The 16,200-nt window shown below is 35.3% G+C and overlaps 1 pseudogene; it reads right to left on the reverse strand.

The window, feature by feature from the left end:
• Positions 1–13,974: 13,974 nt before the first annotated feature.
• Positions 13,975–14,220, reverse strand: LOC111549673 (annotated as a pseudogene).
• Between the last annotated feature and the right edge of the window lie 1,980 nt (positions 14,221–16,200).

The raw sequence follows: 16,200 nt of genomic DNA on the forward strand, positions 1-16,200 counted from the left end.
AATCTGGAAGCATCACATTACCCGATTTCAAATTATACTACAAGACTATAGTTATCAAAACAGCATGGTACTGATATAAAAATAGGCACATAGACCAATGGAACACAATAGAGAATCCAGAAATAAAGCCAAATATTTATAGCCAATTGATCTTTGACAAAGCATAAAAAACACAAACTGGGGAAAGGATACTCTATTCAGTAAGTGATACTGGGAAAACTGGCAAGTCACATATCAAAGAATGAAACTGGTTCCCCATTTCTCACCTTATACAAAAATCAGCTGAAGATTGATCAAAGATCTGAATCTAATGCCTGAAACTATAAAAGTTCTAGAAGATAACATCCCAAAAACTCTTCTGGACATGGGCTTAGGCAAAGAATTCATGACTAAGACCCCAAAAACAAATGCAACAAAAACAAAAATAAATAAATGGGATCTAAATAAACTAAAAAGCTTAAAGCTTCTGCACAACTAAAGAAATAATCATCAGAGTAAACAGACAACCCACAGAGGAGCAAATATTCACAAACTATCCATCCAACAAAGTACTAGTATCCAGAATCTACAAAGAACTCAAACAAATCAGCAAGAAAAAAAAATCCCATAAAAAAGGAGACAAAGGACATGAATAGATATGTCTCAAAAGAAGATATATGAACAGTCAGCAAACATATAATAAAGTGCGGCCAGGCGCAGTGGCTGACGCCTTTAGTCCCAGCACTTTGGGAGGCCGAGGTGGCTGGATCACCTGAGGTCAGAAATTTGAGATCAGCCTGGCCAACATGGCAAAATTCCATCTCTACTAAAAAAATACAAAAATTAGCTGGACATGGTGGTGCCTGCCTATAATCCCAGCTACTTGGGAGGCTGAGGCAGGAGAATTGCTTGAAACCAGCAGGCAGATGTTGCAGTGAGCCGAGACTGCACCATTGCACTCCAGCCTGGGTGACAAGAATGAGAAACTCTGTCTCAAAAAAAGAAAAAAAAAAGAAAAAATGCGTAACCTCACTTATTATCAGGAAATGTGAATTAAGACCACAATGAAATATCACCTTACTCCTGCAAGAATGACCACAATTAAAATGTCAAAAAACAAAAAGATGTTGGAGTGGATGTGATGAAATGGGAACACTTTTTCACTGTTGGTAGAAATGTAAATTAGTACAACCACTATAGAAAACAATATGGAGGTTCCTTAAAGAACTAAAAGTAGAACTGCGATCTGATCTAACAATTCCACTACTGGGTATCTACCCAAAGGGAAAGAAGTCACTATACAAAAAAGACACATGCACAAACATGTTTATAGCAGTACAATTTGCAATTACAAGATATGAAACCAACCTAAGTGTCCATCAACCAATGGGTAAATAAAGAAAATGTGGTAAATATCCACCATGGAACACTACCCAGCCATAAAAAGGAATAAATTATGTCTCTTGTAGCAACTTGGATGGAGCTGGAGGTCATGATTCTAAGTGAAGTAACTAAGGAATGGAAAACCAAATATTGTATGTTCTCACTTAAAGTGGGAGCTAATATATGAGGATACAAAGGCATATGAATGATATAATGGACTTTGAGGATGTGTGGGGAAGGATGGGAAGGGATAAGGAATAAAAGACTACATATTGAGTACACTGCATATTGTGATAAGTAATGGGTGCACTGAAATCTCAGAAATCACCACTAAAGAACTTATCCATGTAACCAAAAACCACCTGTACCCTAAAAACTATTGAAATTTTAAAAAGACATGATACAACTTTAATGTCCTCAAATATTTTTTAGAGATGGGGTCTCAGTCAATTTATCCTTCCACCTCAACATCCTGAGTAGCTGGGATTACAGGTATAAGCCACTCCACCTAGCTTAAATTTGTTAAGTTGTCTTGAGGCCTAACGTATGATCTACCCTGGAGAATGTTTTGTATACACTTGAGCAGAGTAAAGTGAAGTTTTTCTGAATAAATTGAGGTTCACTTTCAATGTTTTCTTGTTGGTTTTCTTTCTGGATAACCTATTCATTGTGTGATATCCGTACCATGGGATACAGGTATTGACATCTCCTAATAATATCATATAGCTATCTATTTCTTCCTTCAGATCTACCAATAGTTGCTTTATACATTTAGGTGCTCCATTGTAGAGTGCATATACATTGACAATTATATCCTCTTGATGAATTGATCCCTTTGTCATTACATAATAAACTTCTTTGTCTCTTGTTATAGCTTTTGACTTAAGTCTATTTTGTCTGATATACATATAGCTGCTCCTCCTATCTTTTGGTTTTTATTTGCATGAAATATCTTTTCCATCCCTTCACTTTCAGCCTATGTATGTCCTTAAAGCTAAAATGAGTTTCTTACAGGCAGTGTATTGTTGTATCTTGTGTGTGTGTGTTTTAAAATTCAGCCACCCTGTGTCTTTCTGACTGGTGAATTTGTTTTATTTAAATCTGAAGTAATTATTAATAGATTAGGACTCGCTATTGCCATTTCAAATTATTTTCTGTTTTATAGCTCCTTTTTCATCTCTTGCTCTCTTCTCCTGTTACTTGATTTTATATAGCAGTATGCTTGATTTTTTTCTTTTCACCTTTTAAATATCTACTCTAGGTTTTTACTCTGTGATTATCATGGGGTTACAAAAAATATTTAACAGGTATAACAGTCTAAGTTTATTTTAATTTCAATAGCATACAGAAACTTTACCATTTACCCATTACTGCCCACATTTTAAGATTTAATTTCACAATTTGTTATATTGCTTATTAACAAATTATTATAGGTACAACTATTTTAATATGCTTGTCTTTTCACCTTTATAGCAGAGTTTAAAATGATTTATGCGGCCAGGCGTGGTGGCTCAAGCCTGTAATCCCAGCAGTTTGGGAGGCCGAGATGGGCAGATCACGAGGTCAGGAGATCGAGACCATTCTGGCTAACACGGTGAAACCCCGTCTCTACTAAAAAATACAAAAAACTAGCCGGGCGAGGTGGCGGGCGCCTGTAGTCCCAGCTACTCAGGAGGCTGAGGCAGGAGAATGGCGTAAACCCGGGAGGCGGAGCTTGCAGTGAGCTGAGATCCGGCCACTGCACTCCAGCCTGGGCGACAGAGCGAAACTCTGTCTCAAAAAAAAATGATTTATGCACCACAATTACAGTATTATTCTGAATTTTATCATTTACTTACCTTTACCAGTGAGTTTTATACTTTTATATGCTTTCATTTTACTAATTAGTGTATTAACTGGAAGAACTCCCTTTAATATTTCCTGTAAGGCAGGTCTAGTGGTGGTGAATTCCTTAAGCTTCTGTTTATCTGGGAAAGTCTTTATCTTTCCCTTATTACTGAAGGACAACTTTGCTACATAAAATTTTCTTAGTTGACTTTTCCACTCCCCAGAACTTTGACTATTATCATTCTGCTCTATACTGGCCTTCAAGGTTTGTGCTAAGATATTCATCGAGTCTAAGATAGCTTTGTGTTGTTGTTGTTGTTTGTAACAAGTCTCATTTATTTATGCTTTCAAAATTTTTCCCTTATCTTTGATTTTTTGATAATATTATTATAATATGTCTCTGTGAAATCCTCTTTGCAATGAAACTATTTTGGGAGTTTTGACAATCATGTACATGAATTGTCCATATTTCTCTCAATATTTGTAAAATTTTCAGCCATTATCTATTTAAATAACTTTTCTGATTTTTTCTCTCTATTTTTTTCTCCTTCTGGGGACTCCATACTTCTTGTATCACTTCTCTTGATGGTGTCTTATAAATATCATAATGCTTCTTTATTTTTTATGTTCTGCTTTCTTTTTTTTTTTTTTTTTTTTACCTCTGATTGGATAATTTCAAATTACCTAACTTCGAGTTCACATATTTTCTTCTGTTTGACTATTTAAGTGTGTTATTTAAGGCCTATTTTGCATTTTTCCTTTCCTTCACTGTATTTGTCACCTCTAGAATTTCATTTTAAAAATAATTTATATCTCTTTATTGATCTTCTCATTTTGTTTATGTATTTTTTCCTAATTTCATTGTTATCTATTTGTGTCCTTTTCTTAGCTTACTGAGATTCCTTGATACAATAATTTTGGATTCCTTGTTAGGCAATTTATAGAACTCCATATTTTTTAGGACAGTTATTAGAAAATGTGTGTATTCTTTTGTTGGTGTCATATTTCCTTGTTTTTTAATGTTCTTTGAAGTCTTGCATTGCTACCCTCACATTTAAAGAAGAAATCATCTTTTCCACTTCTTACTGACTGGCCTTGGGAAAGAAATACCTTCATCAGTGAGCCAGGTTGGGGATTCTGAGGCTCTCTCAGACCTTTTCTGTGGATGTACTCACTCCATCCTTCATGTTCTCTTTTGGGAGAAAATTCTTAAAAATTCAAGAATTTCCCCAAACCAGGTCTGGTATTGAGAGTCTTCTGTTTGTTTTCCCTATGGCAGTGCCTTGAAATGCTTACGTTTGTCTGCCTTTCTCCAATCCTACAGAATGAAGCTGGCTGACTGCATGTGCTCATGAGCTTGTGTGCAAAGGCTCCCACTTGTTGTTGAGGGAGTGCATATGGGAAGTAAGCCACCAGGAATATGGGTGAGGTGTGTGGAACATTGAAGGTGCCTGTGGGCCAGTTGGGAGGAGAGGGTCTGTGGGTGAGGCACTCCAACTCCTGACGGAGTTCATGTGGTTGTTAGTTGGACACAAGGCCCTTTTTTGAGTTTCTAGCCCTGCCTCTGTTTCCTGCTCCCAGCCTCCCCCAGCCACTTAGCCATGCTGATACCTTCAGTATGGGGAGATGAGGAGATGGGACTCTGAGGCAGTGCCCTGAACAGCTGGCACAGTCAGGCTCACTATGCTTTCACTTTGCCCTATGAGAGGTATCATGGGCTGAGGGGCTTTCTCTTGTCACTAAGCTGTGCCACCTTGGGCAAGTGGTGAAAAGGGTAAAGGGAGACTGGTTTTCTTCCCTTTTAATGTATTATTAGAATGTATTTTTTGAAACTTCTCTGCTGGGCTTCCAGATACCCACAAAGGTATTCTTTGTGGTTCCTTTGTGCACTATGGGTGCACTATGGGGAGGTGGTGACAAATAACTTCTATTTTGACATCTTGCTGATGTCACTCCTCTAGGAAGATGACACATTCCCACCAGTTTCTATGTAACTGACTGACAGAACTTCATTGTGAAAGGAAGATATTTTCTTGCCCCATTGACTTGAGGGCTTGGATATATGACTTGCTTTATGCTACGGAATGTGTTCATAAGTAATAGAGGCAAAGTTGGAGGAAAAGTGTTAAGACCTTTCTCATGAATTGTCTATACTCTGTTTCCTTCTGCCAAGAGGAGGTGGTACTTTTAGCCTGATGGTTATCTGATCATAGTTGTAACCAAGACAGCAGAGGAGAAAATGATTCTTCTTGAAAATGCTTTGAACATTCTTGTATCTTTTCTGAGTAGCTTGTCAAGTTTCAAACGAAACAAAAATATAAATTTTGACATTTTGGGGGACTATATGTATTATATTTTTATCAAACAGGAGATAACTAACATTTTCCCAGCATTGCATCTTCCAGTCACTGAATATGTGTGTGTATGTTTTTTTCTAGCCTCAATAATGATTTATAGTTTTTCCCCATATCTTTTGGTGGATTTATTTATTGGTATTTTTGGTGCTTTTAAAACTAACTTTTAAAAATCTCATATTCTAACTCGTCATAGCTAACAAATAGAAATACTGATTTTTTAAAATACCAAGGTTGTTCAGTAATTTTGCTAAATTAACTTGTTTTAATAACTTATCTATAAATTATTTTATGTTTTCATGTACACAATCTGCCTTTTCCTCCCTTGCCACACACACAGAATGTAGCAACAGTTTAATTTATACCAGGTGTTCAACACCTACTATTAAATGCAACAAAATTCTAAGTGTTTCTTAATCAAGGCTGGGAGTCTTTTTCAAAATAAGCTTTTCTGCATCTCATCTGCTCTCATAGGTTTGGGCTAGGGCCTGAGCACATTTATTCTAAAAAATTTCCCAAATTATTCTGATGCAGAAACCTTGTTGTGAAACACTGTTCTATATCAATAAAATAATATAAAATACAAATATATTTTCTGTATAATTCAAGTTCTGAATATATTTTGCTCTCAAATGTCTGAGAAGCTGATGCAAGAATATTTATTGTTTTGGACATATTTGTTTATCTTTCCTTTTATATTTGATTTGATAAGAATACACTATAAAAATCAACCAATCAAAATGTAAATATTAGATTTGTTTGTAAGAAGAAAAGGGGATTTAAATGTGAGATTCTTTAAATCATTTTAAAGAATTGTGGCAGAGCAAGCTAAGAAATGGATGTGTAGAGAAGAGGTGGCTGAATGTTTTCTCTCTTGGCTGAAACCTCCACGAACAACAAGCTACAATGAGTAAATCATTTTTTAAATGGATGAGACTAGGAATCCAGATGTTTGGAAGCAAGATACTAGCTGGTAATGTGCTATAGCCCATCATCCAGGCCCTTCCTGAGGGAAATGATAGCAAAGCCAGACTCTCTGCTTTCTAAATATCCTCTAGAAACCAATCTTGTTGTCACCAACATCACAACTTTGTTTCAGCTGGCAATTTACCAACATCTGCTTGGCAAGGACTCTTTTCCCTTGACTCTCAGATATATATGTTTTCCTATTTTGAAGCACTGAACCCAACACACAGCAAGAAGAGAGTATTGAAGTCACAACGACTATATGCCAATTTATTTGCAGAAAAACCTCTGATCTTCTTATTTAAAGTATTATTCTTACCTTCACAATCTTGGCAGTATAAATTATCAGTGTGTACTTCGCTGCTTGGAGTAATCTAAAGGAAAGAAAACACATGCATTTACATCTATTCAGGTAGCCTTTCACAGTTATTTTGAGTTTTGCAAAGAAAATGAGACAGGTGCTATAGTGCTACATTATAGAATATCAAATATTGTGCTTTACTAGCATTTCAACCCTAAGGGTTTATACATTTTAAAAATGAGATTAAATGGTTGGCAGAGGGAGAGTTTACTAAATGTACAAAATCATCAATAACATCCATTACATTTAGATTGGAACATGGTCAAGCACATCTTTTCAGTTTTTTGACCACTTTTATGATTGTCAAACTTATTCAATCATTTGCTGAGTGCAAAAGTTGTATTTATTAGGAAGGAGACAGAGTGTTTCTTTGGCTGCTTATAGTCCAAGTTGGACAGATAAATCGCTTCAGCATTGCACAAGCCAGCTGAGAGATAATTAAGTCATTTGAATGTGAGGTTTCTTGGCTTCCCTCTCTCATTTTTTCCCTTGTCTCTTCTTGGAAGCAAAAACCACGAATCTTGTCCCATGTCCTTCCCCTGACTGTTTTTAACATTCCTTTTTCCTCCCTGAAGTAAGGGCATAATATTTCCTCTTATTGAAGAAAAACTATTGAGAAAAATTACTAACAAAGATTCATAAAGTGAACCTTAGATACCTGTAGACTCTGTAAATATGTCTCTTAACCTTGTATGATCTCAAAATAATCTATTTAAGCATCATTTCTTTTTTAGAATGTAAATTCTTTCAGGACAGATATAACTTATTCATTTTTGCATCCTTAAAACCTAATATAATGGGTGATAAGGAAGTTCTCTTCAAATAAAACTGAACTGAAGATCAAATAGTAAACTTTTTAATTCTATGGATAAAGAAACAGACCCAGAAGTTGAAGTGATTTGCCCAGTTTTAAGATAGTCAGCGGTAATGTCTTTCTACTTTGCTGAAGAGTTAAAAGCCAGCTTTTACTTTTCTTTCTTTTTTTTTTTTTTTTTTCCCTCTACCTGGGCTGTGCAAACTCATCCAGAGAGGAACACATAAAGCATATGAGGCCACTTGGAGACATCATAAAAGATTTTGGGCAGTGGAACAATCATTTGGCTGGTGATCCTTGGATCTCCACATTTTGTTCTCATAGTCCCAGATGGTAGCATGATTTCACATGCCCAGTGTCTGGCTAAATGATTTTGTCCAAATTTAATGTCAAAAATATAAAATGATGCGATCTGGGAGGGACAAACAATTGGAACCGACTACATAAATAATATGTGCTCTTTTAATTAATGAAATAGAATTATATCTAGCTGTACAAAGCCTAAGTGCAGATACATTTTATAATTGTATATCCTCAAATCTAAGTAACTTTAAACATTTAAAACTTTAGGTGTTTAAAGGTATTTAAAATATTTTTTCTGTACCCAATTAAATTCTGTCACTTTCCCTTATGTATGTAATATACATATCTCTATACATTAATAAGTGTTGTGTTAACAATATTAAACATCTTAAAATTAATGGTACTATTTAGTTGTTTCTTACACATGTATTCAAATGTCAGTATTTCATTACTTTTAGCCTCATAGGTGACACTGTCTTCTAAGAAATTACTTTGGGGTGTTTTATTACAAGTTAATTTCTGGTGAGTATTTGAAATGGTTTTTCTGTGTAAGTAAAGGTTTGACTTACTTTCTATAAAAATAGAGTGTATTATTTGAATACAAGATATTGGTTGTTTTCCAAAAAATCAGTGTCAAGTAGTTAGTTCATATCTGAGCTATAATATAGTATTGTTCCTGTTTTGACTGCTGCTTTGACTTAAACAGAATCATTCCCCATTTTATTGCCAACAAATGTTGAATTTGGAGATAGAATTACATACATTGGATTAAATGCAGTACACAAATAAATACAGTATGCTGCTGTTTAAGGACTGCTGGTACAATCTGCTGCCAATTCCTGAAACATTAAATTCTACTACTCCTCTACTAAATAATAATATAGGCTTGAGGTGCACTGGAGAATAGGAGCTGGTACAGCTATTGAAATCAACAGACTCAGGCATTGAGTCACCAATTTGGGCTGGAAACTTGCCAAGGTAGATTTTATTTTATTTTTAAACTACTGTTAAAGCTGGCAGAATTAAAACGTCCACACACACACGCACACACAGACACTCTACAAATAGGGACAAAAATGAATATGAGTTACGGGTGTTTGGGACTTTGAGATTCCAGTTTATTCTCATATAATCCCTCCTAAAGCCCTTTTTGGACAATTTTCTTGTCCTTGCCATTGAGATACTTAGTTACATGCATGGAACTACCTTGATGTGTTTTATGTAACTTTTTTTTTTTTTTTTCTGGCTAAGGCCAGTATATTTGTTCAAGTCTATATGATAGCTTCTAAGTTGGTACAACTCCACTTCAAATTTAGACAATTAAAGATCAGGAGAAACTTATATAAACAAAATAGTTGCAAAAATATGTCAGTGTATTTTTTTCCCTTAATAAGCAAGGTAAAATAGATTTGAAATGTTTATCACCTTGGTGCTTTATGGTATTTGAGTGGAATTTAGCAAGAGCAGACATTCTTAGCATTTCTATGAGCTTTTATTTCTATTATCTCCAATACTTTCAGATTTCAAAGAACAGTTTTGGTGCTAATTACCAGATTTTGACTTTTACGAAAACCCCACACCACATGTCCTGATTTTATACCCAGTTGCATGTGGAATCTGAAATGTGGTTTTATCAAAATAAACTCACACTTTGGTGTGTGGAATTTCACTTGTAAAGTAGAGATCATAATTTCAAAAACAAACACAATTTGCACTTGGTTTTGCTTGAAAAAATAAAACGCTTGGCTGTGATCAGATGAAAAATGTTTTACTCAAGTACTGGCTTTTCTCTGAAAATCTCCTGTGGTTGTAGCCAAGTGGTCGTGAACAGCATCATCTTCCAAGCAAGCACCTTGGCATCTCCTTATTTAATTGGTGTATTTTAGAGGATTTTTTTCCTTAAAATTATTTTATTCTTTTTTAGCAGTCCAAACGTTTATTCTATCATTTCCTACTTATTTGGGTCAAGAGCAGTGCTTGTGAGGATCAATTAAGGGAAGGAAAAAAAAATTCTTAAATTACTAGTTGAGTCAAAGAAAAGAATTAAATACACTGTTTTCTCATGCAGAAATACCCAGTTATGTTCCTGAGAGGCAACCGATGTCACAAAGACAGACCTGAATTTGAATTCTAGCCCTGCCACCCAGTTTCTCTTTTGCCTTGAGCAGGTTATATAATCTCTCAAATTCCAAGCTTTCTCGTCTTGTAAATGGCAATAACTAACAGAATAATTTTGAAGATGGGTTGAGAAATGAGACATGGAGAGCCCCTAGTTACATGCTTAGAACATAGAAGATACTCATAGAAGCTGCTGGTGCTTGGGATGGCATTTCAAGTCCATGGCGGAAAAATAAAATAAAATAGAATCAGAACACTTGAGTTACTTAGATTTTAAAGTTTTTTTAATTTAACAATTATTTAATTTTTATTATTTAATTTTTTAAAGATACAGTTCTCACTATGTTGCTCAGGCTTGTCTCAAACTCTTGGTCTCAGGTGATGCCCCCACCTGAGCCTCCAGAGTAGCTGGGATTACAGGTGTGAGTCACTTCACCGGGGAGATTTTAAAGTTTTTATATGTAAAACTGAAAAAACAGTTTGTGCCATTATTACCTATCATCAACTCTATCAATAGTTTTTGTTTATGTTAAGCATTAAAGCTATTCCAAAAGAATTAGCCCTCATGATCCAATAGGCTCATAACACAGAAAGAGAAGAATGCAAGAAAGGACCATGCATTTTATCATTTACAAGGCATACAAGACATCCCTGGATGCCTCTGAGGAGAGTAGAGAGAGGAGAAAAATGTAGAGTGTGGTCCTGTTGTCAGCAGGGTTGGGTGGAGAGCCACCTCTAGTACTTATCGCTGTGAATCTTTCAGTAGGTCAATTAACCTCCCAAAGATGAATAGTCGCATTTCTCTTAATGAGCTATTTTGAGAATCAAATGAGAAAATCCATTCAAAGTCTTAACAAGGTCCCTGGCACATGATAAACATACCAGAGATGGTTTAGCCCTCACCATGATTATTAGTCTGTCTTTCATTTAGGGGGTTCTTTCTTAGAAGCATCTATCTATCTTTCTGGGAAGAACACAAAATGGAATAGAATATACAGTTTTGCTTTTAAAGTTCCTCTTTCTATCCAAGATCTTTATCATTTTACGTTACCATTGTTCTGAACAGCCCATGGCTATGGAGAGAGCTACCTTTCATTTTGAGAGGAATGATTGGGTCTCAATTCATTGAATTACTTGAACATAATAACAAACTTCCAGTTTCTTTATTTCTTCATCTTGGACATCATGTAGCAATACGTACACAAGTAGCCTTAGGTCTTCGGACTTCATCATGAACAACCTTTTTATGAGTCCGTGGTTAAACTCTTTATGAGATTCATCAAAGTGAGTAACACTGCTAGTCCTGTAAGAGTCTCTTACCCCATGAATGATTTATAACAAAGAGAGCTACTTTATTAAAAGGTTCTTGTGCTTCAGAGTCTCTTGTGAGCTCAAAGAGCTAAGAGTTTCCATTATTACATTAGAAGAAATACATGTTAATTCAAGATAAATTTAAAAAGCTTTGGGAAGTTTATCAATTTTTTGTGTAGTCCCATCTTTTAAAAATATTCCCTTCCCTTTGTTCCTTTAATCATTTTCATGTGTTCATTTAATTAATACTTCCTGCATGTTACAATGTTCTTGACCTTGCTAAACAATAAGACTGGCAGAACCTCTGCCCTTGAAGAGTTGCTAATGGTTCTCAAAGGGAGCTGCACATCAGCATCAGTGGGGATTTATTTTAAGGGAACCAACATGTAACCATTGTATCAGAGTCTTTAAGGTATGAGTGAAGACCCTGAGGCAGAAGAAGCCTACTACTTTGATGGATCTAAAAAGAAAGCCATTTGGGTTGGACTACAGTGTTCAAGAGATAGAGGGTAGGAGATGGCTATATTAGAGAAGCAGAGTCTGACCTCAGGCCAACCTCCCCACTTTCAGAAACTGTTACTTAACTAACACTAGATTCAACAAAACACTTATTCAGATTATCAAGTGCGATCCTTTTCAATTTTATAATGAGTGGGATCTTAAAAATATTTTTGAAGAATTCATGCTTCATTTCAAATATATGTTGCAATTTGAAACCTGCTAAATGTGGTCTTAACATCAATTTTTCAAAACAGGGAAAAGGAGCCCTCAAAAGTCTATAGTAAGATTTTCTTAATCGCTTGAACTACAGATGCCCGTTCTTTTCTGTCCCTTCCCTTGCAACATTTTCCTAGCAGAATGTTTCATACATTCAAATGTCATCAATTACTAACTCTAGGTTATGAACACACACTTCTCTTTTACTTGGCTCTTTATGTAAAATTTTCCAAGTCCATTGGATCATTTATTACGTGGCCTTGATGTCATCACCTAGTTACTACAAAGGTGGGATGAAGGAATACAGTAACCTGACAGTAAGCTAAGTGTGGGATTTGGGGAATTAATTAATTAATATCATTTTGGTATGAACATTTCTTGAATCTTATTTAAAATTATATCTGGGTCTTTAAGATCTCAGTTTATCCATCTTATTATTTGTCTTTTTATTGTCTAGTAGTCACAAATATCTTCAGTGTTTCCCTATTGTCATTTTAAGTAGTTCAGTGATAAAGTACAAAATATTTGTTTTCAAAATTTCATAGTTTTCACTTCCTTCTTAGCTTAGTTATAAACTAGCTAAAAATAAAATCAAAAGGGAATAAATAGGTAACCCTTCTTTTAATCCAATATCATTTAGACCATCTTACTATTTGAAGATGTGTTTTTTACTATCAATGATTTTTTACAGTAGTCAACAACTTAACATTTTTTGAGCACCTCTATTCAGAAAATAATTACTTTTACTATGATAAATCTCCTCAACTCATACTGTTATTCCTTTTTACATGAGTTGGAATATTATTAATATTTTACATTAATGTGATATTTAATAAGTGACTTAGAGAAAGATTTTGATCAGAAAAACTGTACATGATAATTCCATTCTTACAGACCAAGTGTATAATTTATAAATCTTCATTACACAAAATATTCGGGATGATCAAGTCCCATTAATTCATGTAAAAATATTTAGCATTCTGGAATAAATCTTTGAAACATCAACAAAAATATATCTGGGTAAATTTTTGAGTTGTGATGCTTTTAATCTGCAGTCATAATGTGGATCTGGCATCATTTGATTGCATAATTAGAAGAAAAGATGGATGCACGAAAAGTCATCTAATCGCCTATTAGAACATTGCTTTGTTTGATTCATTAAAATGGAATGAAATGTATATTGTAAGAAACTACTGAAACATATTTCCTTGGCTAAAATTCAAGAACGTTTATATGATTGGAGAGTTATTTTTCCCAGAGAGTAAAGTTTAATTGTAATCAGATGTTCATCTGGAAGCACAAAGATAGTAATAGTATTGTTGGAAATGATATTTAAATGTTTGCCTTATATTCAGCCTCATGTAGAACCACACTCATGTTCAGAATATATAGATGAACAAACCTTGCTTTTACGTGTCTTTTTAATCAAATTTCTTCCTAGGCTCTAAGTGCTAGCTCTACAAGCTGGAATGAAGTTCCGTAGAGAAGTCCAAGAAGTCATGGTAGTACCTGCTTACTGTTTCTGAACCTCAGTGTAAGGGGTGCTGAGTCATACAACTCCATTGAACTGTATTTGAATGATGCTCCCAGTTGTGCAGTATAGCAGCATAACTTTAAAGAGCACTTGGCTTTTGTGGCACACTCAAATCTCTGATTTTTCACACTGCTGAAAAGATGTTTTTTTCTAAATTTCAGTTATTTATTAGTGTAATTTCTAGTAGATTACTTCAACATGACTTCATGCATTTAGAGGAGAAATATTTCCTTGTTAAGTGAAAAATTGTGCGAATAGCTTCTGGAAGACCTTCATTCTAAAGCAGCTTTATAGCGAAACACTTCGTTTAGAAATCTGGACCTTCTTTCTTCATTTGCTGTAATCCACATTCATTGAGTAGAACTCGTATTGATCATTGGGACCCAGTTTCTTCCAGGGCTCTGGGTTATTCTTTCTGTCCCAACTAACATCTGGATCGAGCAATGCCAGACTCAAGAGATACAGTGCTGCTCCAGTACCTCCAGCTCCAATAAGTACAGAGGGAGATCAAACTCGGATGCTTCTTGGCCTGACTGATGATCTGGCAGAACATGTTTGCGACAGAGGCCTCCTTGGACCAGCATAGCCACCAGGCCCTGGGCTAAGTAGTATCTGCACTGAAAAAGACTGGTTTTAATGTATTTTTAAATGTTATAGTATAGTTAATGGGCTATCAGGTAAATCTATGAGCCATATTCCTCTACTTAACTGGAGGAAGTGTAAAGAAAGAGATATACCTGATAATAGAGAGACTGGTAGATTTTAGAAAACAAAATAGAAGAGAAAGTTAAGTGAACAGAATGCTCATGTTGGAAACTGAGGGAAGAATGAATTAAGTTTTATCAATTCGACCTTCTTAAATCTCTTGATTTGGTCTGTTTCCTTCCGTATCTCCTTGCTGCCACACCACCTTAATTTTTTCTTATGTCTATTATTTCTGTAATTGTTCTCATAGCCTCCAGTCTTAATCCAATCTTACTTACTGCACTCTGCCTCCAGATTGATTTTTTCAGGATAAAAATCCAAATACATTAGTGGTGCCTTCGGGTTCCTTTGTGACCCAACTCTGCTTATCTTTCCAGCTTAAATTGCTCCAAGCATTCTAGGATTCAAAGCATCCTTATTTGGACTTTCCCTAACACTGATGTTCTTCCTTCCCTTGAGTCCTTTGAAAACTCCTTACCATTAGTTAATATGACTAGAATCTTAGGACCTGGCTTTGACATAATCTCCTCCAAGAAGTGTTCCCTGGTAGCTCCCATACCATTGTTAAAAGTTCTGTATAAACCTTAATGTAGCTCTTATTAAAAGGTGTTTGAACCGTCTGTTTACTGGTATGTCTCACATCACTAGGTTTAATCGCTTGAAGACTGAGGCTGCATTTTAAAATCTTGTATTACCAGGACCTTACATAGTGCTTGAAATCTACAAATTGCTTAAAACTCATTTGTAGAATGCTTAAATAGGTGAGTTAATAAAGGTATAGTTAAAGAATGTTTGAAAGGGACAGACAGAAATAGGCAGATTCTGTAAAGCAAAAGAGAAAAAAAAAAATTCTAGTTTATTTTTTAAACTGTAAATTTTTCCAGTTTCTTTTTTTTTTTTAATTTTTATTTTACTTTAAGTTCTGGGATACATGTGCAGAACATGTAGGTTTGTTACATAGGTATACATGTGCCATGTTGGTTTGCTGCACCTATCAACTCATCATCTAGGTTTTAAACCCTGCATGTGTTGGCTACTTGTCCTAATGCTCTCCCTTTCCTCACCCCTGCCGACCGCCCAACTGGCCCCACTGTGTGTTGTTCCCCTCCCTGAATCCATGTGTTCTCATTGTTCAACTCCCACTTATGAGTGAGAACATGTGGTGTTTGATTTTCTGTTCCTGTGTAAGTTTGCTGAGGATGCTGATTTCCAGCTTCATCCATGTCCCTGCAAATGATATGATCTCATTCCTTTTTATGTCTGCATAGTATTCCATGGTGTGTGTACCACATTTTCTTTATCCAGGCTATCATTGATGGGCATTTGGATTGGTTCCATGTCTTTGTTAGTGTAAATAGTGCTGCACTAAACAAAAGTGTGTGTGTGTCTTTATAGTAGAATTATTTATATTTCTTTGGGTATATTCTGAGTAATGGCATTGCTGGGTCAAATGGTATTTCTGGTTCCAGATCTTTAAGGACTTGCCACACTGTTTTTCACAATGGTTGAACTAACTAACATTCCCAACAACAGTATAAAAGTATTCCTGTTTCTCCACAGCCTTGCCAGCATCCATTGTATCTTGACATTTTAATATCTGTGATTCTGACTGATGTGAGATGGTGTCTCATTGTGGTTTTGATCTGCATTTCTCTAATGATCAGTGATGATTAGCTTTTTTTCATATGTTTATTGGCCATATAAATGTCTTTTGTTGAGAAGTGTCTGTTCATATCCTTTGCCCACTTTTTCATGGAGTTGTTTGTTTTTTTCTTGTAAATTTGTTTAAGTTCTTTGTAGATTCTCGATCTTGTCAAATGGGTAGATT

Source organism: Piliocolobus tephrosceles, chromosome 7, assembly GCF_002776525.5.
Source record: "Piliocolobus tephrosceles isolate RC106 chromosome 7, ASM277652v3, whole genome shotgun sequence".
In the NCBI taxonomy this organism is placed as follows: domain Eukaryota; kingdom Metazoa; phylum Chordata; class Mammalia; order Primates; family Cercopithecidae; genus Piliocolobus; species Piliocolobus tephrosceles.